This window comes from Gnatocerus cornutus, chromosome 6 (assembly GCF_029298725.1).
Source record: "Gnatocerus cornutus isolate USDA-ARS CGAHR chromosome 6, icGnaCorn1.1, whole genome shotgun sequence".
NCBI lineage: Eukaryota > Metazoa > Arthropoda > Insecta > Coleoptera > Tenebrionidae > Gnatocerus > Gnatocerus cornutus.
This window is the reverse complement of record NC_142238.1, coordinates 1,420,854-1,446,997: the sequence shown is the minus strand read 5'-3', so window position 1 is coordinate 1,446,997 and position 26,144 is coordinate 1,420,854.

The window sequence follows — 26,144 nt, the reverse complement described above, 5'->3', positions numbered from 1 at the left end:
AGAATTCTGCTGTTTTCTTGCAATTCAGCTATTGAATCTTGGTAAAAAGTGATGATTTTGTAGATTTCGTGCTCTTCTTTGCGAATTCAAGCCAGAAAACAACGAAAATCGGCGACAAATCGTCGTTTTGCATCGAAATATGCGGTTTTCTGTAAGAATTTTGATGATTTCGTGCAGAATTCTGCTGTTTAATTGCAATTCAGCCGATGAACCTTGGTAAAAAGTGATGATTTTGTAGATTTCGTGCTCTTATTTTCGAATTCAAGCCAGAAAACAATGAAAATTGGCGAGAAATCGTTGTTTTGAATCGAAATATGCGGTTTTCTCTAAGAATTTTGATGATTTCGTGCAGAATTCTGCTGTTTTCTTGCAATTTAGCCGTTGAATCTTGGTAAAAAGTGATGATTTTGTAGATTTCGTGCACTTTTTTGCGACTTCAAGCCAGAAAACAACGAAAATCGGCGAGAAATCGTCGTTTTGCATCAAAATATGCGGTTTTCTGTAAGAATTTTGATGATTTCGTGCAGAATTCTGCTGTTTTCTTGCAATTCAGCCGTTGAATCTTGGTAAAAAGTGATAATTTTGTAGATTTCGTGCTCTTCTTTGCGAATTCAAGCCAGAAAATAACGAAAATCGGCGAGAAATCGTCGATTTGCATCGAAATATGCGGTTTTCTGTAGGAATTTTGATGATTTCGTGCAGAATTCTGCTGTTTTCTTGCAATTCAGCCGTTGAATCTTGATAAAAAGTGATGATTTTGTAGATTTCGTGCACTTTTTTGCGAATTCAAGCCAGAAAACAACGAAAATCGACAAGAAATCGTCCTTTTGCATCGAAATATGCGGTTTTCTGTAAGAATTTTGATGATTTCGTGCAGAATTCTGCTGTTTTCTTGCAATTCAGCCGTTGAATCTTGGTAAAAAGCGATGATTTTGTAGATTTCGTGCTCTCCTTTGCGAATTCAAGCCAGAAAACAACGAAAATCGGCGAGAAATCGTCGTTTTGCATGGAAATATGCGGTTTTCTGTAAGAATTTTGATGATTTCGTGCAGAATTCTGCTGTTTTCTTGCAATTCAGCGGTTAAATTTTAATAAAAAGTGATGATTTTGTAAATTTCGTGCTCTTTTTTGCGAATTCAAGCCAGAAAGCAACGAAAATCGGCAAGAAATCGTCGTTTTGCATCGAAATATGCGGTTTTCTGTAAGAAGTTTGATGATTTCGTGCAGAATTCTGCTGTTTTCTTGCAATTCAGCTGTTGAATCTTGTTAAAAAGTGATGATTTTGTAGATTTCGTGCTCTTCTTTGCGAATTCAAGCCAGAAAACAACGAAAATCGGCGAGAAATCGTCGTTTTGCATCGAAATATGCATATTTTCTGTTAGAATTTTGATGATTTCGTGCAGAATCCTGCTGTTTTCTTGCAATTCAGCTGTTGAATCTTGGTAAAAGGTGATGATTTTGTACATTTCGTGCTCTTCTTTGCGAATTCAAGCCAGAAAACAACGAAAATCGGCGAGAAATCGTCGTTTTGCATCGAAATATGCGGTTTGCTGTAAGAATTTTAATGATTTCGTGCAGAATACTGCTGTTTTCTTGCAATTCAGCCGTTGAATCTTGTTAAAAAGTGATGATTTTGTAGATTTCGTGCTTTTCTTTGCAAATTCAAGCCAGAAAACAACGAAAATCGGCAAGAAATCGTCGTTTTGCATCGAAATATGCGGTTTTCTGTAAGAATTTTGATGATTTCGTGCAGAATTCTGCTGTTTTCTTGCAATTCAACCGTTGAATCTTGTTAAAAAGTGATGATTTTGTAGATTTCGTGCTCTTCTTTTCGAATTCAAGCCAGAAAACAATGAAAATTGGCGAGAAATCGTTGTTTTGAATCGAAATATGCGGTTTTCTCTAAGAATTTTGATGATTTCGTGCAGAATTCTGCTGTTTTCTTGCAATTTAGCCGTTGAATCTTGGTAAAAAGTGATGATTTTGTAGATTTCGTGCTCTTCTTTTCGAATTCAAGCCAGAAAACAACGAAAATCGGCGAGAAATCGTCGTTTTGCATCAAAATTTGCGGTTTTCTGTAAGAATTTTGATGATTTCGTGCAGAATTCTGCTGTTTTCTTGCAATTCAGCCGTTGAATCTTGATAAAAAGTGATGATTTTGTAGATTTCGTGCTCTTCTTTTCGAATTCAAGCCAGAAAACAACGAAAATCGGCGAGAAATCGTCGTTTTGCATCAAAATTTGCGGTTTTCTGTAAGAATTTTGATGATTTCGTGCAGAATTCTGCTGTTTTCTTGCAATTTAGCCGTTGAATCTTGGTAAAAAGTGATGATTTTGTAGATTTCGTGCTCTTCTTTGCGAAATCAAGCCAGAAAATAACGAAAATCGGCGAGAAATCGTCGATTTGCATCGAAATATGCGGTTTTCTGTAAGAATTTTGATGATTTCGTGCAGAATTCTGCTGTTTTCTTGCAATTCAGCCGTTGAATCTTGATAAAAAGTGATGATTTTGTAGATTTCGTGCACTTTTTTGCGAATTCAAGCCAGAAAACAACGAAAATCGACAAGAAATCGTCCTTTTGCATCGAAATATGCGGTTTTCTGTAAGAATTTTGATGATTTCGTGCAGAATTCTGCTGTTTTCTTGCAATTCAGCCGTTGAATCTTGGTAAAAAGCGATGATTTTGTAGATTTCGTGCTCTCCTTTGCGAATTCAAGCCAGAAAACAACGAAAATCGGCGAGAAATCGTCGTTTTGCATGGAAATATGCGGTTTTCTGTAAGAATTTTGATGATTTCGTGCAGAATTCTGCTGTTTTCTTGCAATTCAGCGGTTAAATTTTAATAAAAAGTGATGATTTTGTAAATTTCGTGCTCTTTTTTGCGAATTCAAGCCAGAAAGCAACGAAAATCGGCAAGAAATCGTCGTTTTGCATCGAAATATGCGGTTTTCTGTAAGAAGTTTGATGATTTCGTGCAGAATTCTGCTGTTTTCTTGCAATTCAGCTGTTGAATCTTGTTAAAAAGTGATGATTTTGTAGATTTCGTGCTCTTCTTTGCGAATTCAAGCCAGAAAACAACGAAAATCGGCGAGAAATCGTCGTTTTGCATCGAAATATGCATATTTTCTGTTAGAATTTTGATGATTTCGTGCAGAATCCTGCTGTTTTCTTGCAATTCAGCTGTTGAATCTTGGTAAAAGGTGATGATTTTGTACATTTCGTGCTCTTCTTTGCGAACTCAAGCCAGAAAACAACGAAAATCGGCGAGAAATCGTCGTTTTGCATCGAAATATGCGGTTTGCTGTAAGAATTTTAATGATTTCGTGCAGAATACTGCTGTTTTCTTGCAATTCAGCCGTTGAATCTTGTTAAAAAGTGATGATTTTGTAGATTTCGTGCTTTTCTTTGCAAATTCAAGCCAGAAAACAACGAAAACCGGCTAGAAATCGTCTTTTTGCATCGAAATAATCGGTTTTCTGTAAGAATTTTGATGATTTCGTGCAGAATTGTGCTATTTTCTAGAAATTCAGCCGTTGAATCTTGTTAAAAAGTGATGATTTTGTAGATTTCGTGCTCTTCTTTGCGAATTCAAGCCAGAAAACAACGAAAATCGGCGAGAAATCGTCGTTTTGCATGGAAATATGCGGTTTTCTGTGAGAATTTTGATGATTTCGTGCAGAATTCTGCTGTTTTCTTGCAATTCAGCGGTTAAATCTTAATAAAAAATGATGATTTTGTAAATTTCGGGCTCATCTTTGCGAATTCAAGCCAGAAAACAACGAAAATCGGCAAGAAATCGTCGTTTTGCATCGAAATATGCGGTTTTCTGTAAGAATTTTGATGATTTCGTGCAGAATTCTGCTGTTTTCTTGCAATTCAGCCGTTGAATCTTGGTAAAAAGTGATGATTTTGTAAATTTCGTGCTCTTCTTTGCGAATTCAAGCCAGAAAACAACGAAAATCGGCGAGAAATCGTCGATTTGCATCGATATATGCGGTTTTCTGTAAGAATTTTGATGATTTCGTGCAGAATTCTGCTGTTTTCTGGCAATTCAACCGTTGAGTCTTGGTAAAAAGTGATGATTTTGTAGATTTCGTGCTCTTCTTTGCCAACTCAAGCCAGAAAACAACGAAAATCGGCGAGAAATCGTCGTTTTGCATCAAAATAAGCGGTTTTCTCTAGGAATTTTGATGATTTCGTGCAGAATTCTGCTGTTTTCTTGCATTCAGCCGTTGAATCTTGGTAAAAAGTGATGATTTTGTAAATTTCGTGCTCTTCTTTGCGAATTCAAGCCAGAAACAACGAAAAACGGCAAGAAATCGTCGTTTTGCATCGAAATATGCGGTTTTCTGTAAGAATTTTGATGATTTCGTGCAGAATTCTGCTGTTTTCTTGCAACTCAGCCGTTAAATCTTGGTAAAAAGTGATGATTTTGTAGATTTTGTGCTCTTCTTTGCGAATTCAAGCCAGAAAACAATGAAAATCAGCGAGAAATCGTCGTTTTGCATCGAAATATGCGGTTTTCTGTAAGAATTATGATGATTTCGTGCAGAATTCTGCTGTTTTCTTGCAATTCAACCGTTGAATCTTGGGAAAAAGTGATGATTTTGTAGATTTCGTGCTCTTCTTTTCGAATTCAAGCCAGAAAACAATGAAAATCGGCGAGAAATCGTTGTTTTGAATCGAAATATGCGGTTTTCTCTAAGAATTTTGATGATTTCGTGCAGAATTCTGCTGTTTTCTTGCAATTTAGCCGTTGAATCTTGGTAAAAAGTGATGATTTTGTAGATTTCGTGCTCTTCTTTGCGAATTAAAGCCAGAAAACAACGAAAATCGGCGAGAAATCGTCGTTTTGCATTGAAATATGTGGTTTTCTCTAAGAATTTTGATGATTTCGTGCAGAATTCTGCTGTTTTCTTGCAATTCAGCCGTTGAACCTTGGTAAAAAGTGATGATTTTGTAAATTTCGTGCTCTTCTTTGCGAACTCAAGCCAGAAAACAACGAAAATCGGCGAGAAATCGTCGTTTTGCATCAAAATAAGCGGTTTCCTCTAGGAATTTTGATGATTTCGTGCAGAATTCTGCTGTTTTCTTGCAATTCAGCCGTTGAATCTTGGAAAAAAGTGATGATTTTGTAGATTTCGTGCTCTTCTTTGCGAATTCAAGCCAGAAACAACGAAAAACGGCAAGAAATCGTCGTTTTGCATCGAAATATGCGGTTTTCTGTAAGAATTTTGATGATTTCGTGCAAAATTCTGCTGTTTTCTAGCAATTCAACCGTTGAATTTTGGTAAAAGGTGATGATTTTGTAGATTTCGTGCTCTTCTTTGCGAACTCAACCCAGAAAACAACGAAAATCGGCGAGAAATCGTTGTTTTGCATCGAAATATGCGGTTTTCTGTAAGAATTTTGATGATTTCGTGCAGAATACTGCTGTTTTCTTGCAATTCAGCCGTTGAATCATGATAAAAAGTGATGATTTTGTAGATTTCGTGCTCTTCTTTGCGAATTCAAGCCAGAAAACAACGAAAATCGGCGAGAAATCGTCGTTTTGCATTGAAATATGTGGTTTTCTCTAAGAATTTTGATGATTTCGTGCAGAATTCTGCTGTTTTCTTGCAATTCAGCCGTTGAATCTTGGTAAAAAGTGATGATTTTGTAAATTTCGTGCTCTTCTTTGCGAATTCAAGCCAGAAAACAACGAAAATCGGCGAGAAATCGTCGTTTTGCATCGATATATGCGGTTTTCTGTAAGAATTTTGATGATTTCGTGCAGAATTCTGCTGTTTTCTGGCAATTCAACCGTTGAGTCTTGGTAAAAAGTGATGATTTTGTAGATTTCGTGCTCTTCTTTGCCAACTCAAGCCAGAAAACAACGAAAATCGGCGGGAAATCGTCGTTTTGCATCAAAATAAGCGGTTTTCTCTAGGAATTTTGATGATTTCGTGCAGAATTCTGCTGTTTTCTTGCAATTCAGCCGTTGAATCTTGGTAAAAAGTGAAGATTTTGTAAATTTCGTGCTCTTCTTTGCGAATTCAAGCCAGAAACAACGAAAAACGGCAATAAATCGTCGTTTTGCATCGAAATATGCGGTTTTCTGTAAGAATTTTGATGATTTCGTGCAGAATTCTGCTGTTTTCTTGCAACTCAGCCGTTAAATCTTGGTAAAAAGTGATGATTTTGTAGATTTTGTGCTCTTCTTTGCGAATTCAAGCCAGAAAACAACGAAAATCAGCGAGAAATCGTCGTTTTGCATCGAAATATGCGGTTTTCTGTAAGAATTTTGATGATTTCGTGCAGAATTCTGCTGTTTTCTTGCAACTCAGCCGTTAAATCTTGGTAAAAAGTGATGATTTTGTAGATTTTGTGCTCTTCTTTGCGAATTCAAGCCAGAAAACAACGAAAATCAGCGAGAAATCGTCGTTTTGCATCGAAATATGCGGTTTTCTGTAAGAATTTTGATGATTTCGTGCAGAATTCTGCTGTTTTCTTGCAATTCAGCCGTTGAATCTTGGAAAAAAGTGATGATTTTGTAGATTTCGTGCTCTTCTTTGCGAATTCAAGCCAGAAACAACGAAAAACGGCAAGAAATCGTCGTTTTGCATCGAAATATGCGGTTTTCTGTAAGAATTTTGATGATTTCGTGCAAAATTCTGCTGTTTTCTAGCAATTCAACCGTTGAATTTTGGTAAAAGGTGATGATTTTGTAGATTTCGTGCTCTTCTTTGCGAACTCAACCCAGAAAACAACGAAAATCGGCGAGAAATCGTTGTTTTGCATCGAAATATGCGGTTTTCTGTAAGAATTTTGATGATTTCGTGCAGAATACTGCTGTTTTCTTGCAATTCAGCCGTTGAATCATGATAAAAAGTGATGATTTTGTAGATTTCGTGCTCTTCTTTGCGAATTCAAGCCAGAAAACAACGAAAATCGGCGAGAAATCGTCGTTTTGCATTGAAATATGTGGTTTTCTCTAAGAATTTTGATGATTTCGTGCAGAATTCTGCTGTTTTCTTGCAATTCAGCCGTTGAATCTTGGTAAAAAGTGATGATTTTGTAAATTTCGTGCTCTTCTTTGCGAATTCAAGCCAGAAAACAACGAAAATCGGCGAGAAATCGTCGTTTTGCATCGATATATGCGGTTTTCTGTAAGAATTTTGATGATTTCGTGCAGAATTCTGCTGTTTTCTGGCAATTCAACCGTTGAGTCTTGGTAAAAAGTGATGATTTTGTAGATTTCGTGCTCTTCTTTGCCAACTCAAGCCAGAAAACAACGAAAATCGGCGGGAAATCGTCGTTTTGCATCAAAATAAGCGGTTTTCTCTAGGAATTTTGATGATTTCGTGCAGAATTCTGCTGTTTTCTTGCAATTCAGCCGTTGAATCTTGGTAAAAAGTGAAGATTTTGTAAATTTCGTGCTCTTCTTTGCGAATTCAAGCCAGAAACAACGAAAAACGGCAATAAATCGTCGTTTTGCATCGAAATATGCGGTTTTCTGTAAGAATTTTGATGATTTCGTGCAGAATTCTGCTGTTTTCTTGCAACTCAGCCGTTAAATCTTGGTAAAAAGTGATGATTTTGTAGATTTTGTGCTCTTCTTTGCGAATTCAAGCCAGAAAACAACGAAAATCAGCGAGAAATCGTCGTTTTGCATCGAAATATGCGGTTTTCTGTAAGAATTTTGATGATTTCGTGCAGAATTCTGCTGTTTTCTTGCAACTCAGCCGTTAAATCTTGGTAAAAAGTGATGATTTTGTAGATTTTGTGCTCTTCTTTGCGAATTCAAGCCAGAAAACAACGAAAATCAGCGAGAAATCGTCGTTTTGCATCGAAATATGCGGTTTTCTGTAAGAATTTTGATGATTTCGTGCAGAATTCTGCTGTTTTCTTGCAATTCAACCGTTGAATCTTGGGAAAAAGTGATGATTTTGTAGATTTCGTGCTCTTCTTTTCGAATTCAAGCCAGAAAACAATGAAAATCGGCGAGAAATCGTTGTTTGGATCGAAATATGCGGTTTTCTCTAAGAATTTTGATGATTTCGTGCAGAATTCTGCTGTTTTCTTGCAATTTAGCCGTTGAATCTTGGTAAAAAGTGATGATTTTGTAGATTTCGTGCTCTTCTTTGCGAATTAAAGCCAGAAAACAACGAAAATCGGCGAGAAATCGTCGTTCTGCATTGAAATATGTGGTTTTCTCTAAGATTTTTGATGGTTTCGTGCAGAATTCTGCTGTTTTCTTGCAATTCAGCCGTTGAATCTTGGTAAAAAGTGATGATTTTGTAAATTTCGTGCTCTTCTTTGCGAATTCAAGCCAGAAAACAACGAAAATCGGCGAGAAATCGTCGTTTTGCATCGAAATATGCGGCTTTCTGTAAGAATTTTGATGATTTCGTGCAGAATTCTGCTGTTTTCTGGCAATTCAACCGTTGAATCTTGGTTAAAAGTGATGATTTTGTGGACTTCGTGCTCTTCTTTGCGAATTCAAGCCAGAAAACAACGAAAATCGGCGACAAATCGTCGTTTTGCATCGAAATATGCGGTTTTCTGTAAGAGTTTTGATGATTTCGTGCAGAATTCTGCTGTTTTCTGGCAATTCAGCCGTTGAATCTTGATAAAAAGTGATGATTTTGTAGATTTCGTGCTCTTCTTTGCGAATTCAAGCCAGAAAACAACGAAAATCGGCGAGAAATCGTCGTTTTGCATCGAAATATGCGGTTTTCTGTAACAATTTTGATGATTTCGTGCAGAATTCTGCTGTTTTCTTGCAATTCAGCCGTTGAATCTTGATAAAAAGTGATGATTTTGTAGATTTCGTGCACTTTTTTGCGAATTCAAGCCAGAAAACAACGAAAATCGGCTAGAAATCGTCGTTTTGCATCGAAATATGCGGTTTTCTGTAAGAATTTTGATGATTTCGTGCAGAATTCTGCAGTTTTCTTGCAATTCAGCTGTTGAATCTTGGTAAAAAGTGATGATTTTGTAGATTTCGTGCTCTACTTTGCGAATTCAAGTCAGAAAACAACGAAAATCGGCGAGAAATCGTCGTTTTGCATCGAAATATGCGGTTTGCTGTAAGAATTTTGATGATTTCGTGCAGAATTCTGCTGTTTTCTTGCAATTCAGCCGTTGAACCTTGGTAAAAAGTGATGATCTTGTAAATTTCGTGCTTTTCCTTGCGAATTCAAGCCAGAAAACAACGAAAATCGACAAGAAATCGTCCTTTTGCATCGAAATATGCGGTTTTCTGTAAGAATTTTGATGATTTCGTGCAGAATTCTGCTGTTTTCTTGCAATTCAGCCGTTGAATCTTGGTAAAAAGTGATGATTTTGTAAATTTCGTGCTCTTCTTTGCGAATTCAAGCCAGAAACAACGAAAAACGGCAAGAAATCGTCGTTTTGCATCGAAATATGCGGTTTTCTGTAAGAATTTTGATGATTTCGTGCAGAATTCTGCTGTTTTCTTGCAACTCAGCCGTTAAATCTTGGTAAAAAGTGATGATTTTGTAGATTTTGTGCTCTTCTTTGCGAATTCAAGCCAGAAAACAACGAAAATCGGCGACAAATCGTCGTTTTGCATCGAAATATGCGGTTTTCTGTAAGAATTTTGATGATTTCGTGCAGAATTCTGCTGTTTTCTTGCAATTCAGCCGTTGAATCTTGGTAAAAAGTGATGATTTTGTAGATATCGTGCTCTTCTTTGCGAATTCAAGCCAGAAAACAACGAAAATCGGCGACAAATCTTCGTTTTGCATCGAAATATGCGGTTTTCTGTAAGAATTTTGATGATTTCGTGCAGAATTCTGCTGTTTTCTTGCAATTCAGCCGATGAATCTTGGTAAAAAGTGATGATTTTGTAGATTTCGTGCTCTTCTTTGCGAATTCAAGCCAGAAAACAACTAAAATCGGCGAGAAATCGTCGTTTTGCATCGAAATATGCGGTTTGCTGTAAGAATTTTGATGAATTCGTGCAGAATTCTGCTGTTTTCTTGCAATTCAGCCATTGAATCTTGGTAAAAAGTGATGATTTAGTAGATTTCGTGCACTTCTTTGCGAATTCAAGCCAGAAACAACGAAAAAACGGCAATAAATCGTCGTTTTGCATCGAAATATGCGGTTTTCTGTAAGAATTTTGATGATTTCGTGCAGAATTCTGCTGTTTTCTTGCAACTCAGCCGTTAAATCTTGGTAAAAAGTGATGATTTTGTAGATTTTGTGCTCTTCTTTGCGAATTCAAGCCAGAAAACAACGAAAATCAGCGAGAAATCGTCGTTTTGCATCGAAATATGCGGTTTTCTGTAAGAATTTTGATGATTTCGTGCAGAATTCTGCTGTTTTCTTGCAACTCAGCCGTTAAATCTTGGTAAAAAGTGATGATTTTGTAGATTTTGTGCTCTTCTTTGCGAATTCAAGCCAGAAAACAACGAAAATCAGCGAGAAATCGTCGTTTTGCATCGAAATATGCGGTTTTCTGTAAGAATTTTGATGATTTCGTGCAGAATTCTGCTGTTTTCTTGCAATTCAACCGTTGAATCTTGGGAAAAAGTGATGATTTTGTAGATTTCGTGCTCTTCTTTTCGAATTCAAGCCAGAAAACAATGAAAATCGGCGAGAAATCGTTGTTTGGATCGAAATATGCGGTTTTCTCTAAGAATTTTGATGATTTCGTGCAGAATTCTGCTGTTTTCTTGCAATTTAGCCGTTGAATCTTGGTAAAAAGTGATGATTTTGTAGATTTCGTGCTCTTCTTTGCGAATTAAAGCCAGAAAACAACGAAAATCGGCGAGAAATCGTCGTTCTGCATTGAAATATGTGGTTTTCTCTAAGATTTTTGATGGTTTCGTGCAGAATTCTGCTGTTTTCTTGCAATTCAGCCGTTGAATCTTGGTAAAAAGTGATGATTTTGTAAATTTCGTGCTCTTCTTTGCGAATTCAAGCCAGAAAACAACGAAAATCGGCGAGAAATCGTCGTTTTGCATCGAAATATGCGGCTTTCTGTAAGAATTTTGATGATTTCGTGCAGAATTCTGCTGTTTTCTGGCAATTCAACCGTTGAATCTTGGTTAAAAGTGATGATTTTGTGGACTTCGTGCTCTTCTTTGCGAATTCAAGCCAGAAAACAACGAAAATCGGCGACAAATCGTCGTTTTGCATCGAAATATGCGGTTTTCTGTAAGAGTTTTGATGATTTCGTGCAGAATTCTGCTGTTTTCTGGCAATTCAGCCGTTGAATCTTGATAAAAAGTGATGATTTTGTAGATTTCGTGCTCTTCTTTGCGAATTCAAGCCAGAAAACAACGAAAATCGGCGAGAAATCGTCGTTTTGCATCGAAATATGCGGTTTTCTGTAACAATTTTGATGATTTCGTGCAGAATTCTGCTGTTTTCTTGCAATTCAGCCGTTGAATCTTGGTAAAAAGTGATGATTTTGTAAATTTCGTGCTCTTCTTTGCGAATTCAAGCCAGAAACAACGAAAAACGGCAAGAAATCGTCGTTTTGCATCGAAATATGCGGTTTTCTGTAAGAATTTTGATGATTTCGTGCAGAATTCTGCTGTTTTCTTGCAACTCAGCCGTTAAATCTTGGTAAAAAGTGATGATTTTGTAGATTTTGTGCTCTTCTTTGCGAATTCAAGCCAGAAAACAACGAAAATCGGCGACAAATCGTCGTTTTGCATCGAAATATGCGGTTTTCTGTAAGAATTTTGATGATTTCGTGCAGAATTCTGCTGTTTTCTTGCAATTCAGCCGTTGAATCTTGGTAAAAAGTGATGATTTTGTAGATATCGTGCTCTTCTTTGCGAATTCAAGCCAGAAAACAACGAAAATCGGCGACAAATCTTCGTTTTGCATCGAAATATGCGGTTTTCTGTAAGAATTTTGATGATTTCGTGCAGAATTCTGCTGTTTTCTTGCAATTCAGCCGATGAATCTTGGTAAAAAGTGATGATTTTGTAGATTTCGTGCTCTTCTTTGCGAATTCAAGCCAGAAAACAACTAAAATCGGCGAGAAATCGTCGTTTTGCATCGAAATATGCGGTTTGCTGTAAGAATTTTGATGAATTCGTGCAGAATTCTGCTGTTTTCTTGCAATTCAGCCATTGAATCTTGGTAAAAAGTGATGATTTAGTAGATTTCGTGCACTTCTTTGCGAATTCAAGCCAGAAAACAACGAAAATCGGCGAGAAATCGTCGTTTTGCATCGAAATATGCGGTTTGCTGTAAGAATTTTGATGATTTCGTGCAGAATTCTGCTGTTTTCTTGCAATTCAGCCGTTGAATCTTGGTAAAAAGTGATGATATTTTAGATTTCGTGCTTTTCTTTGCGAATTCAAGCCAGAAAACAACGAAAATCGACAAGAAATCGTCGTTTTGCATCGAAATATGCGGTTTTCTGTAAGAATTTTGATGATTTCGTGCAGAATTCTGCTGTTTTCTGGCAATTCAACCGTTGAATCTTGGTAAAAAGTGATAATTTTGTAGATTTCGTGCTCTTCTTTGCGAATTCAAGCCAGAAAACAACGAAAATCGGCGACAAATCGTCGTTTTGCATCGAAATATGCGGTTTTCTGTAAGAATTTTGATGATTTCCTGCAGAATTCTGCTGTTTTCTTGCAATTCAGCTGTTGAATCTTGGTAAAAAGTGATGATTTTGTAGATTTCGTGCTCTTCTTTGCGAATTCAAGCCAGAAAACAACGAAAATCGGCGAGAAATCGTCGTTTTGCATCGAAATATGTTTTTTTTCTGTTAGAATTTTGATGATTTCGTGCAGAATTCTGCTGTTTTCTTGCAATTCAGCCGTTGAATCTTGGTAAAAAGTGATGATTTTGTAGATATCGTGCTCTTCTTTGCGAATTCAAGCCAGAAAACAACGAAAATCGGCGACAAATCGTCGTTTTGCATCGATATATGCGGTTTTCTGTAAGAATTTTGATGATTTCGTGCAGAATTCTGCTGTTTTCTTGCAATTCAGCCGTTGAATCTTGGTAAAAAGTGATGATTTTGTAGATATCGTGCTCTTCTTTGCGAATTCAAGCCAGAAAACAACGAAAATCGGCGACAAATCGTCGTTTTGCATCGAAATATGCGGTTTTCTGTAAGAATTTTGATGATTTCGTGCAGAATTCTGCTGTTTTCTTGCAATTCAGCCGATGAATCTTGGTAAAAAGTGATGATTTTGTAGATTTCGTGCTCTTCTTTGCGAATTCAAGCCAGAAAACAACTAAAATCGGCGAGAAATCGTCGTTTTGCATCGAAATATGCGGTTTGCTGTAAGAATTTTGATGAATTCGTGCAGAATTCTGCTGTTTTCTTGCAATTCAGCCATTGAATCTTGGTAAAAAGTGATGATTTAGTAGATTTCGTGCACTTCTTTGCGAATTCAAGCCAGAAAACAACGAAAATCGGCGAGAAATCGTCGTTTTGCATGGAAATATGCGGTTTTCTGTAAGAATTTTGATGATTTCGTGCAGAATTCTGCTGTTTTCTTGCAATTCAGCCATTGAATCTTGGTAAAAAGTGATGATTTAGTAGATTTCGTGCCCTTCTTTGCGAATTCAAGCCAGAAAACAACGAAAATCGGCGAGAAATCGTCGTTTTGCATCGAAAAATGCTTTTTTTCTGTTAGAATTTTGATGATTTCGTGCAGAATTCTGCTGTTTTCTTGCAATTCAGCTATTGAATCTTGGTAAAATGTGATGATTTTGTAGATTTCGTGCTCTTCTTTGCGAATTGAAGACAGAAAACAACGAAAATCGGCGAGAAATCATCGTTTTGCATCGAAATATGCGGTTTGCTGTAGGAATTTTAATGATTTCGTGCAGAATACTGCTGTTTTCTTGCAATTCAGCCGTTCAATCTTGTTAAAAAGTGATGATTTTGTAGATTTCGTGCTTTTCTTTGCGAATTCAAGCCAGAAAACAACGAAAATCGGCAAGAAATCGTCTTTTTGCATCGAAATATGCGGTTTTCTGTAAGAATTTTGATGATTTCGTGCAGAATTCTGCTGTTTTCTTGCAATTTAGCCGTTGAATCTTGGTAAAAAGTGATGATTTTGTAGATTTCGTGCTCTTCTTTGCGAATTCAAGCCAGAAAACAATGAAAATCGGCGAGAAATCGTCGTTTTGCATCGAAATATGCGGTTTGCTGTAAGAATTTTGATGAATTCGTGCAGAATTCTGCTGTTTTCTTGCAATTCAGCCATTGAATCTTGGTAAAAAGTGATGATTTAGTAGATTTCGTGCACTTCTTTGCGAATTCAAGCCAGAAAACAACGAAAATCGGCGAGAAATCGTCGTTTTGCATGGAAATATGCGGTTTTCTGTAAGAATTTTGATGATTTCGTGCAGAATTCTGCTGTTTTCTTGCAATTCAGCCATTGAATCTTGGTAAAAAGTGATGATTTAGTAGATTTCGTGCCCTTCTTTGCGAATTCAAGCCAGAAAACAACGAAAATCGGCGAGAAATCGTCGTTTTGCATCGAAAAATGCTTTTTTTCTGTTAGAATTTTGATGATTTCGTGCAGAATTCTGCTGTTTTCTTGCAATTCAGCTATTGAATCTTGGTAAAATGTGATGATTTTGTAGATTTCGTGCTCTTCTTTGCAAATTCAAGACAGAAAACAACTAAAATCGGCGAGAAATCGTCGTTTTGCATCGAAATATGCGGTTTGCTGTAAGAATTTTGATGAATTCGTGCAGAATTCTGCTGTTTTCTTGCAATTCAGCCATTGAATCTTGGTAAAAAGTGATGATTTAGTAGATTTCGTGCACTTCTTTGCGAATTCAAGCCAGAAAACAACGAAAATCGGCGAGAAATCGTCGTTTTGCATGGAAATATGCGGTTTTCTGTAAGAATTTTGATGATTTCGTGCAGAATTCTGCTGTTTTCTTGCAATTCAGCCATTGAATCTTGGTAAAAAGTGATGATTTAGTAGATTTCGTGCCCTTCTTTGCGAATTCAAGCCAGAAAACAACGAAAATCGGCGAGAAATCGTCGTTTTGCATCGAAAAATGCTTTTTTTCTGTTAGAATTTTGATGATTTCGTGCAGAATTCTGCTGTTTTCTTGCAATTCAGCTATTGAATCTTGGTAAAAAGTGATGATTTTGTAGATTTCGTGCTCTTCTTTGCGAATTCAAGCCAGAAAACAACGAAAATCGGCGACAAATCGTCGTTTTGCATCGAAATATGCGGTTTTCTGTAAGAATTTTGATGATTTCGTGCAGAATTCTGCTGTTTTCTTGCAATTCAGCCGATGAACCTTGGTAAAAAGTGATGATTTTGTAGATTTCGTGCTCTTCTTTTCGAATTTAAGCCAGAAAACAATGAAAATTGGCGAGAAATCGTTGTTTTGAATCGAAATATGCGGTTTTCTCTAAGAATTTTGATGATTTCGTGCAGAATTCTGCTGTTTTCTTGCAATTTAGCCGTTGAATCTTGGTAAAAAGTGATGATTTTGTAGATTTCGTGCACTTTTTTGCGACTTCAAGCCAGAAAACAACGAAAATCGGCGAGAAATCGTCGTTTTGCATCAAAATATGCGGTTTTCTGTAAGAATTTTGATGATTTCGTGCAGAATTCTGCTGTTTTCTTGCAATTCAGCCGTTGAATCTTGGTAAAAAGTGATAATTTTGTAGATTTCGTGCTCTTCTTTGCGAATTCAAGCCAGAAAATAACGAAAATCGGCGAGAAATCGTCGATTTGCATCGAAATATGCGGTTTTCTGTAAGAATTTTGATGATTTCGTGCAGAATTCTGCTGTTTTCTTGCAATTCAGCCGTTGAATCTTGATAAAAAGTGATGATTTTGTAGATTTCGTGCACTTTTTTGCGAATTCAAGCCAGAAAACAACGAAAATCGACAAGAAATCGTCCTTTTGCATCGAAATATGCGGTTTTCTGTAAGAATTTTGATGATTTCGTGCAGAATTCTGCTGTTTTCTTGCAATTCAGCCGTTGAATCTTGGTAAAAAGCGATGATTTTGTAGATTTCGTGCTCTCCTTTGCGAATTCAAGCCAGAAAACAACGAAAATCGGCGAGAAATCGTCGTTTTGCATGGAAATATGCGGTTTTCTGTAAGAATTTTGATGATTTCGTGCAGAATTCTGCTGTTTTCTTGCAATTCAGCGGTTAAATTTTAATAAAAAGTGATGATTTTGTAAATTTCGTGCTCTTTTTTGCGAATTCAAGCCAGAAAGCAACGAAAATCGGCAAGAAATCGTCGTTTTGCATCGAAATATGCGGTTTTCTGTAAGAAGTTTGATGATTTCGTGCAGAATTCTGCTGTTTTCTTGCAATTCAGCTGTTGAATCTTGTTAAAAAGTGATGATTTTGTAGATTTCGTGCTCTTCTTTGCGAATTCAAGCCAGAAAACAACGAAAATCGGCGAGAAATCGTCGTTTTGCATCGAAATATGCATATTTTCTGTTAGAATTTTGATAATTTCGTGCAGAATCCTGCTGTTTTCTTGCAATTCAGCTGTTGAATCTTGGTAAAAGGTGATGATTTTGTACATTTCGTGCTCTTCTTTGCGAATTCAAGCCAGAAAACAACGAAAATCGGCGAGAAATCGTCGTTTTGCATCGAAATATGCGGTTTGCTGTAAGAATTTTAATGATTTCGTGCAGAATACTGCTGTTTTCTTGCAATTCAGCCGTTGAATCTTGTTAAAAAGTGATGATTTTGTAGATTTCGTGCTTTTCTTTGCAAATTCAAGCCAGAAAACAACGAAAATCGGCAAGAAATCGTCGTTTTGCATCGAAATATGCGGTTTTCTGTAAGAATTTTGATGATTTCGTGCAGAATTCTGCTGTTTTCTTGCAATTCAACCGTTGAATCTTGTTAAAAAGTGATGATTTTGTAGATTTCGTGCTCTTCTTTTCGAATTCAAGCCAGAAAACAATGAAAATTGGCGAGAAATCGTTGTTTTGAATCGAAATATGCGGTTTTCTCTAAGAATTTTGATGATTTCGTGCAGAATTCTGCTGTTTTCTTGCAATTTAGCCGTTGAATCTTGGTAAAAAGTGATGATTTTGTAGATTTCGTGCACTTTTTTGCGACTTCAAGCCAGAAAACAACGAAAATCGGCGAGAAATCGTCGTTTTGCATCAAAATTTGCGGTTTTCTGTAAGAATTTTGATGATTTCGTGCAGAATTCTGCTGTTTTCTTGCAATTCAGCCGTTGAATCTTGGTAAAAAGTGATAATTTTGTAGATTTCGTGCTCTTCTTTGCGAATTCAAGCCAGAAAATAACGAAAATCGGCGAGAAATCGTCGATTTGCATCGAAATATGCGGTTTTCTGTAAGAATTTTGATGATTTCGTGCAGAATTCTGCTGTTTTCTTGCAATTCAGCCGTTGAATCTTGATAAAAAGTGATGATTTTGTAGATTTCGTGCACTTTTTTGCGAATTCAAGCCAGAAAACAACGAAAATCGACAAGAAATCGTCCTTTTGCATCGAAATATGCGGTTTTCTGTAAGAATTTTGATGATTTCGTGCAGAATTCTGCTGTTTTCTTGCAATTCAGCCGTTGAATCTTGGTAAAAAGCGATGATTTTGTAGATTTCGTGCTCTCCTTTGCGAATTCAAGCCAGAAAACAACGAAAATCGGCGAGAAATCGTCGTTTTGCATGGAAATATGCGGTTTTCTGTAAGAATTTTGATGATTTCGTGCAGAATTCTGCTGTTTTCTTGCAATTCAGCGGTTAAATTTTAATAAAAAGTGATGATTTTGTAAATTTCGTGCTCTTTTTTGCGAATTCAAGCCAGAAAGCAACGAAAATCGGCAAGAAATCGTCGTTTTGCATCGAAATATGCGGTTTTCTGTAAGAAGTTTGATGATTTCGTGCAGAATTCTGCTGTTTTCTTGCAATTCAGCTGTTGAATCTTGTTAAAAAGTGATGATTTTGTAGATTTCGTGCTCTTCTTTGCGAATTCAAGCCAGAAAACAACGAAAATCGGCGAGAAATCGTCGTTTTGCATCGAAATATGCATATTTTCTGTTAGAATTTTGATGATTTCGTGCAGAATCCTGCTGTTTTCTTGCAATTCAGCTGTTGAATCTTGGTAAAAGGTGATGATTTTGTACATTTCGTGCTCTTCTTTGCGAACTCAAGCCAGAAAACAACGAAAATCGGCGAGAAATCGTCGTTTTGCATCGAAATATGCGGTTTGCTGTAAGAATTTTAATGATTTCGTGCAGAATACTGCTGTTTTCTTGCAATTCAGCCGTTGAATCTTGTTAAAAAGTGATGATTTTGTAGATTTCGTGCTTTTCTTTGCAAATTCAAGCCAGAAAACAACGAAAACCGGCTAGAAATCGTCTTTTTGCATCGAAATAATCGGTTTTCTGTAAGAATTTTGATGATTTCGTGCAGAATTGTGCTATTTTCTAGAAATTCAGCCGTTGAATCTTGTTAAAAAGTGATGATTTTGTAGATTTCGTGCTCTTCTTTGCGAATTCAAGCCAGAAAACAACGAAAATCGGCGAGAAATCGTCGTTTTGCATGGAAATATGCGGTTTTCTGTGAGAATTTTGATGATTTCGTGCAGAATTCTGCTGTTTTCTTGCAATTCAGCGGTTAAATCTTAATAAAAAATGATGATTTTGTAAATTTCGGGCTCATCTTTGCGAATTCAAGCCAGAAAACAACGAAAATCGGCAAGAAATCGTCGTTTTGCATCGAAATATGCGGTTTTCTGTAAGAATTTTGATGATTTTGTGCAGAATTCTGCTGTTTTCTTGCAATTCAGCTGTTGATCTTGGTAAAAAGTGATGATTTTGTAGATTTCGTGCTCTTCTTTGCAAATTCAAGCCAGAAAACAACCAAAATCTGCGAGAAATCGTCGTTTTGCATCGAAATATGCGGTTTTCTGTAAGAATTTTGATGATTTCGTTCAGAATTCTGCTGTTTTCTTGCAATTCAGCCGTTGAATCTTGGTAAAAAGTGATGATTTAGTAGATTTCGTGAACTCCTTTGCGAATTCAAGCCAGAAAACAACAAAAATCGACAAGACATCGTCGTTTTGCATCGAAATATGCGGTTTTCTGTAAGAATTTTGATGATTTCGTGCAGAATTCTGCTGTTTTCTTGCAATTCAACCGTTGAATCTTGGTAAAAAGTGATGATTTTGTAGATTTCGTGCTCTTCTTTGCGAATTCAAGCCAGAAAACAACGAAAATCAGCAAGAAATCGTCGTTTTGCATCGACATATGCAATTTTCTGTAAGAATTTTGATGATTTCGTGCAGAATTCTGCTGTTTTCTTGCAATTCAGCCGTTGAATCTTGGTAAAAAGTGATGATTTTGTAGATTTCGTGCTTTTCTTTGCAAATTCAAGGCAGAAAACAAAGAAAATCGACAAGAAATCGTCGTTTTGCATCGAAATATGCGGTTTGCTGTAAGAATTTTGATGAATTCGTGCAGAATTCCGCTGTTTTCTTGCAATTCAGCCATTGAATCTTGGTAAAAAGTGATTATTTTGTAGATTTCGTGCTTTTCTTTGCAAATTCAAGGCAGAAAACAACAAAAATCGGCGAGAAATCGTCGTTTTGCATGGAAATATGCGGTTTTCTGTAAGAATTTTGATGATTTCGTGCAGAATGGGGAGAATGCACATTTTTGAATTTTGATGAAAATCGATAGTTTTCATGTCGTATAATATGATGTTGCTAATAGAAAAATTGCAAAAAAATTGTTTATAATTTTTTAAGCGTTTTTAAAAGTCCGATTCGAGCGAGATTGGAAAACATACCTATCAGCGAGGCTAGCTTTGTGACGTCACATCTCAGCTTCGCTCTTAGCAGAGCCGTGCGTTTGTATTACTCTAATTCGATTGCCGTCTTTATAATTGAAAATGGGGTCAAAACAGAGGTGTTTTGTGCCAGAATGTAAAAGTGCTAGTATTAATGCACCCGAAAAAATATTTATAACAGTTCCTTAAGACAATAAGAAGAAAAAAAATGCTTTTCGGCCGCGAGATGTTCGATGTCTGATGTTTCTATAAAGTGTAATATTTTAAATTTATTGTAATTAATTATGTTATTACCCATGATACATGCAGGTATTACATTTTTTGATTGACTTTATCTCTAGTCCACATGCTACATACACTGAGTTTATTTATTAAAGTGCTTTATACAAACTTAAAAACAATGAATTTTTTGCTTAAACTGAAGACTTTTGTTATATCCGAAACAACTGCCAATTGTACCTTTTCTCAAAGACTTGAAGTGTTGGGGGTTTTAATAAAAAAATCCTTTGGTCTAACGAAAAAACTATTCGAAGAAATTTACCAATTTAGTTGCGACTTTTATTCTATAGAGTAGTCTAGCTAGTATGTCCCCGGATTGAATTTGCAAAAGGAAAAAAACTTTATTTTTAATTTTACGCATAAATCACGGAATAAATAGTTTTTGCTTAAATTAAAACTTATCAGAATGTGTTTCTAAAATCGTAAAAACCAAAAACTAACAAAGAACTTTTTTATTTTTAATTATGCAACAAATGCCAAAAGAATAAAATTTATTCCTTAATTTAAACCAATATTTGATTAACCCACACCTCTTTCAGCATACAGTTCAATAATTCTAACTCGTAATTCGACTGTTTCGAATTTTATCGGATGCAACTGCATTTATTATCCGAGTTTTAAATACTTAGCCATTATTGAGTAAATTTTCGTTTAATCTTTAATGCACTATTTGATATTTTGAATTCACAGCCTACTATTAAGTACTTACGATTAGAAAATTCAATAAATAAAATTATGAAAAAATTGATTTTAAGAGAACAAACTAATAATTTTGAAATTTTAATAGCAGATTTATCTGTTTTGAATTAAGCAAAAATGTTATTCCATTGTCATTTTTTTGTAAAATGGAAACTAACTTTTTTTTTCTCTCTTGTGAACTCAACCCGGGAACATACTGTATAGTGGATTGTATAGAAATTAAAAATTAAAAAAACAACAAAAGCTTTGGATCAGTTATTGTTATTAATTTGGTCTGATTATAAAAAATCCAATACTGTAAACCACCTATTTAATTTCTACCAAATTATTGAATTATAAATTTTAATACGGAGAGCGTATTCTTCATAATAATTATTTCCGAATATAGAAAATAATACATAGATGGTTATTATATCGTAGGTACATAAATAAAATTCAATCAAATCAGAATAGATCAAAATGTAAAAACCATATTTTTTCTACAAAGATGAAGAGAGAGAAAGAAATAATAAATCTGATTGTGTATTCGTAGAAATTATCGTTAAATGCGGTAAATGCGATAAATGCGCCCGCCGACCGAGAATGATGCAAAGCAAAAATGTGAATAAAAGTGTGAAAGTATACCGGTTGAATAAGAAACATCAACATAATAATTATAATTGTATTTCTCTTGGATAATAAAAACCCAACCATTCATTGTAAACTGACATATCAAGTTAAAGAAAGATGTAGTTACCGCGACAATTTCACCGCAAAGTTAGGATTTCTTGATAAAAAATCCCATATCATTTGCACATCTACGTGTCTCAAAGTTTGTGTGTCGGCTTTTTGAAATCCCGTTTCCATTGTGTATAAATTCTTTTGCAAAAACAATCATAAATTGCAACGCTGGTGTTAAACAAATGTTCTGCATACGGAATTCCATCAGTAGGCGGAGCGCGTAGCTGAGATGTGACGTCAAACCAATGAAAAAGTGTTTCAGCTCCCGCTTGAATATTTAAATTTCTTTAGCCAATTTTGGCAAAACCGTCATGTATTTTTCAAAAATTTTTGCACCACTGAGTTATTTGAACAATATTCTACAAAATTTGGTACAAAAACATATAGGTTACATTTTTTGCATTCTCCCTATTCTGCTGTTTTCTTGCAATTCAGCTGTTGAATCTTGGTAAAAAATGATGATTTTGTAGATTTCGTGCCCTTCTTTGCGAATTCAAGCCAGAAAACAACGAAAATCGGCGAGAAATCGTCGTTTTGCATCGAAATATGCTTTTTTTCTGTTAGAATTTTGATGATTTCGTGCAGAATTCTGCTGTTTTCTTGCAATTCAGCTATTGAATCTTGGTAAAAGGTGATGATTTTGTAGATTTCGTGCTCTTCTTTGCGAATTCAAGACAGAAAACAACGAAAATCGGCGAGAAATCGTCGTTTTGCATCGAAATATGCGGTTTGCTGTAAGAATTTTAATGATTTCGTGCAGAATACAGCTGTTTTCTTGCAATTCAGCCGTTCAATCTTGTTCAAAAGTGATGATTTTGTAGATTTCGTGCTTTTCTTTGCGAATTCAAGCCAGAAAACAACGAAAATCGGCAAGAAATCGTCTTTTTGCATCGAAATATGCGGTTTTCTGTAAGAATCTTGATGATTTCGTGCAGAATTCTGCTGTTTTCTTGAAATTTAGCCGTTGAATCTTGGTAAAAAGTGATGATTTTGTAGATTTCGTGCTCTTCTTTGCGAATTCAAGCCAGAAAACAATGAAAATCGGCGAGAAATCGTCGTTTTGCATCGAAATATGCTGTTTGCTGTAAGAATTTTGATGATTTCGTGCAGAATTCTGCTGTTTTCTTGCAATTCAGCCGTTGAATCTTGGTAAAAAGTGATGATTTTGTAGATTTCGTGCTTTTCTTTGCGAATTCAAGCCAGAAAACAACAAAAATCGGCGAGAAATCGTCGTTTTGCATCGAAATACGCGGTTTGCTGTAAGAATTTTGATGATTTCGTGCAGAATTCTGCTGTTTTCTTGCAACTCAGAAGTTGAATCTTGGAAAAAAGTGATGATTTTGTAGATTTCGTGCTTTTCTTTGCGAATTCAAGCCAGAAAACAACGAAAATCGGCAAGAAATCGTCTTTTTGCATCGAAATATGCGGTTTTCTGTAAGAATCTTGATGATTTCGTGCAGAATTCTGCTGTTTTCTTGCAATTTAGCTGTTGAATCTTGGTAAAAAGTGATGATTTTGTAGATTTCGTGCTCTTCTTTGCGAATTCAAGCCAGAAAACAATGAAAATCGGCGAGAAATCGTCGTTTTGCATTGAAATATGCGGTTTGCTGTAAGAATTTTGATGATTTCGTGCAGAATTCTGCTGTTTTCTTGCAATTCAGCCGTTGAATCTTGGTAAAAAGTGATGATTTTGTAGATTTCGTGCTTTTCTTTGCGAATTCAAGCCAGAAAACAACAAAAATCGGCGAGAAATCGTCGTTTTGCATCGAAATACGCGGTTTGCTGTAAGAATTTTGATGATTTCGTGCAGAATTCTGCTGTTTTCTTGCAATTCAGCTGTTGAATCGTGTTAAAAAGTGATGATTTTGTAGATTTCGTGCTCTTCTTTGCGAATTCAAGCCAGAAAACAACGAAAATCGGCGAGAAATCGTCGTTTTGCACGAAATATGCGGTTTTCTGTAAGAATTTTGATGATTTCGTGCAGAATTCTGCTGTTTTCTTGCAATTCAGCCGTTGAATCTTGGTAAAAAGTGATGATTTTGTAGATTTCGTGCTCTTCTTTGCGAAATCAAGCCTAAAAACAACGAAAATCGGCGAGAAATCGTTGTTTTGCTTCGAAATATGCGGTTTTCTGTAAGAATTTTGATGATTTCGTGCAGAATTCTGCTGTTTTCTTGCAATTCAGCCGTTGAATCTTGATAAAAAGTGATGATTTTGTAGATTTCGTGCACTTTTTTGCGAATTCAAGCCAGAAAACAACGAAAATCGGCGAGAAATCGTCGTTTTGCACGAAATATGCGGTTTTCTGTAAGAATTTTGATGATTTCGTGCAGAATTCTGCTGTTTTCTTGCAATTCAGCCGTTGACCTTGGTAAAAAGTGATGATCTTGTAGATTTTGTGCTTTTCCTTGCGAACTCAAGCCAGAAAACAACGAAAATCGACAAAAAATCGTCCTTTTGCATCGAAATATGCGGTTATCTGTAAGAATTTTGATGATTTCGTGCAGAATTCTGCTGTTTTCTTGCAATTCAGCCGTTGAATCTTGTTTAAAAGTGATGATTTTGTAGATTTCGTGCTTTTCTTTGCAAATTCAAGCCAGAAAACAAAGAAAATCGACAAGAAATCGTCGTTTTGCATCGAAATATGCGGTTTTCTGTAAGAATTTGGATGATTTCGTGCAGAATTTTGCTGTTTTCTTGCAATTCAGCTGTTGAATCTTGGTAAAAAGTGATGATTTTGTAGATTTCGTGCTCTTCTTTGCGAATTCAAGCTAGAAAGCAACGAAAATCGGCAAGAAATCGTCGTTTTGCATCGAAATATGCTTTTTTTCTGTTAGAATTTTGATGATTTCGTGCAGAATTCTGCTGTTTTCTTGCAATTCAGCTGTTGAATCTTGGTAAAAAGTGATGATTTTGTAGATTTCGTGCTCTTCTTTGCGAATTCAAGCCAGAAAACAACGAAAATCGGCGAGAAATCGTCGTTTTGCATCGAAATATGCGGTTTGCTGTAAGAATTTTGATGATTTCGTGCAGAATTCTGCTGTTTTCTTGCAATTCAGCCGTTGACCTTGGTACAAAGTGATGATCTTGTAGATTTCGTGCTTTTCCTTGCGAACTCAAGCCAGAAAACAACGAAAATCGACAAGAAATCGTCCTTTTGCATCGAAATATGCGGTTATCTGTAAGAATTTTGATGATTTCGTGCAGAATTCTGCTGTTTTCTTGCAATTCAGCCGTTGAATCTTGTTTAAAAGTGATGATTTTGTAGATTTCGTGCTTTTCTTTGCAAATTCAAGCCAGAAAACAAAGAAAATCGACAAGAAATCGTCGTTTTGCATCGAAATATGCGGTTTTCTGTAAGAAGTTTGATGATTTCGTGCAGAATTCTGCTGTTTTCTTGCAATTCAGCCGTTGAATCTTGGTAAAAAGTGATGATTTTGTAGATTTCGTGCTTTTCTTTGCAAATTCAAGCCAGAAAACAAAGAAAATCGACAAGAAATCGTCGTTTTGCATCGAAATATGCGGTTTTCTGTAAGAAGTTTGATGATTTCGTGCAGAATTCTGCTGTTTTCTTGCAATTCAGCTGTTGAATCTTGGTAAAAAGTGATGATTTTGTAGATTTCGTGCTCTTCTTTGCGAATTCAAGCCAGAAAACAACGAAAATCGGCGAAAAATCGTCGTTTTGCATCGAAATATGCGGTTTGCTGTAAGAATTTTGATGATTTCGTGCAGAATTCTGCTGTTTTCTTGCAATTCAGCCGTTGAATCTTGGTAAAAAGTGATGATTTTGTAGATTTCGTGCTCTTCTTTGCGAATTCAAGCCAGAAAACAACGAAAATCGGCGAGAAATCGTCGATTTGCATCGAAATATGCTTTTTTTCTGTTAGAATTTTGATGATTTCGTGCAGAATTCTGCTGTTTTCTTGCAATTCAGCTGTTGAATCTTGGTAAAAAGTGATGATTTTGTAGATTTCGTGCTCTTCTTTGCGAATTCAAGCCAGAAAACAACGAAAATCGGCGAGAAATCGTCGTTTTGCATCGAAATATGCGGTTTGCTGTAAGAATTTTGATGATTTCGTGCAGAATTCTGCTGTTTTCTTGCAATTCAGCCGTTGAATCTTGGTAAAAAGTGATGATTTTGTAGATTTCGTGCTCTTCTTTGCGAATTCAAGCCAGAAAACAACGAAAATCGGCGAGAAATCGTCGTTTTGCATCGAAATATGCGGTTTGCTGTAAGAATTTTGATGACTTCGTGCAGAAATCTGCTGTTTTCTTGCAATTCAGCCGTTGAATCGTGATAAAAAGTGATGACTTTGTAGATTTTGTGCACTTCTTTGCGAATTCAAGCCAGAAAACAACGAAAATCGGCGAGAAATCGTCGTTTTGCATCGAAATATGCGGTTTTCTGAAAGAATTTTGATGATTTCGTGCAGTTTTGCTGTTTTCTTGCAATTCAGCTGTTGAATCTTGGTAAAAAGTGATGATTTTGTAGATTTCGTGCTCTTCTTTGCGAATTCAAGCCAGAAAACAACGAAAATCGGCGAAAAATCGTCGTTTTGCATCGAAATATGCGGTTTGCTGTAAGAATTTTGATGGCTTCGTGCAGAATTCTGCTGTTTTCTTGCAATTCAGCCGTTGACCTTGGTAAAAAGTGATGATCTTGTAGATTTCGTGCTTTTCCTTGCGAACTCAAG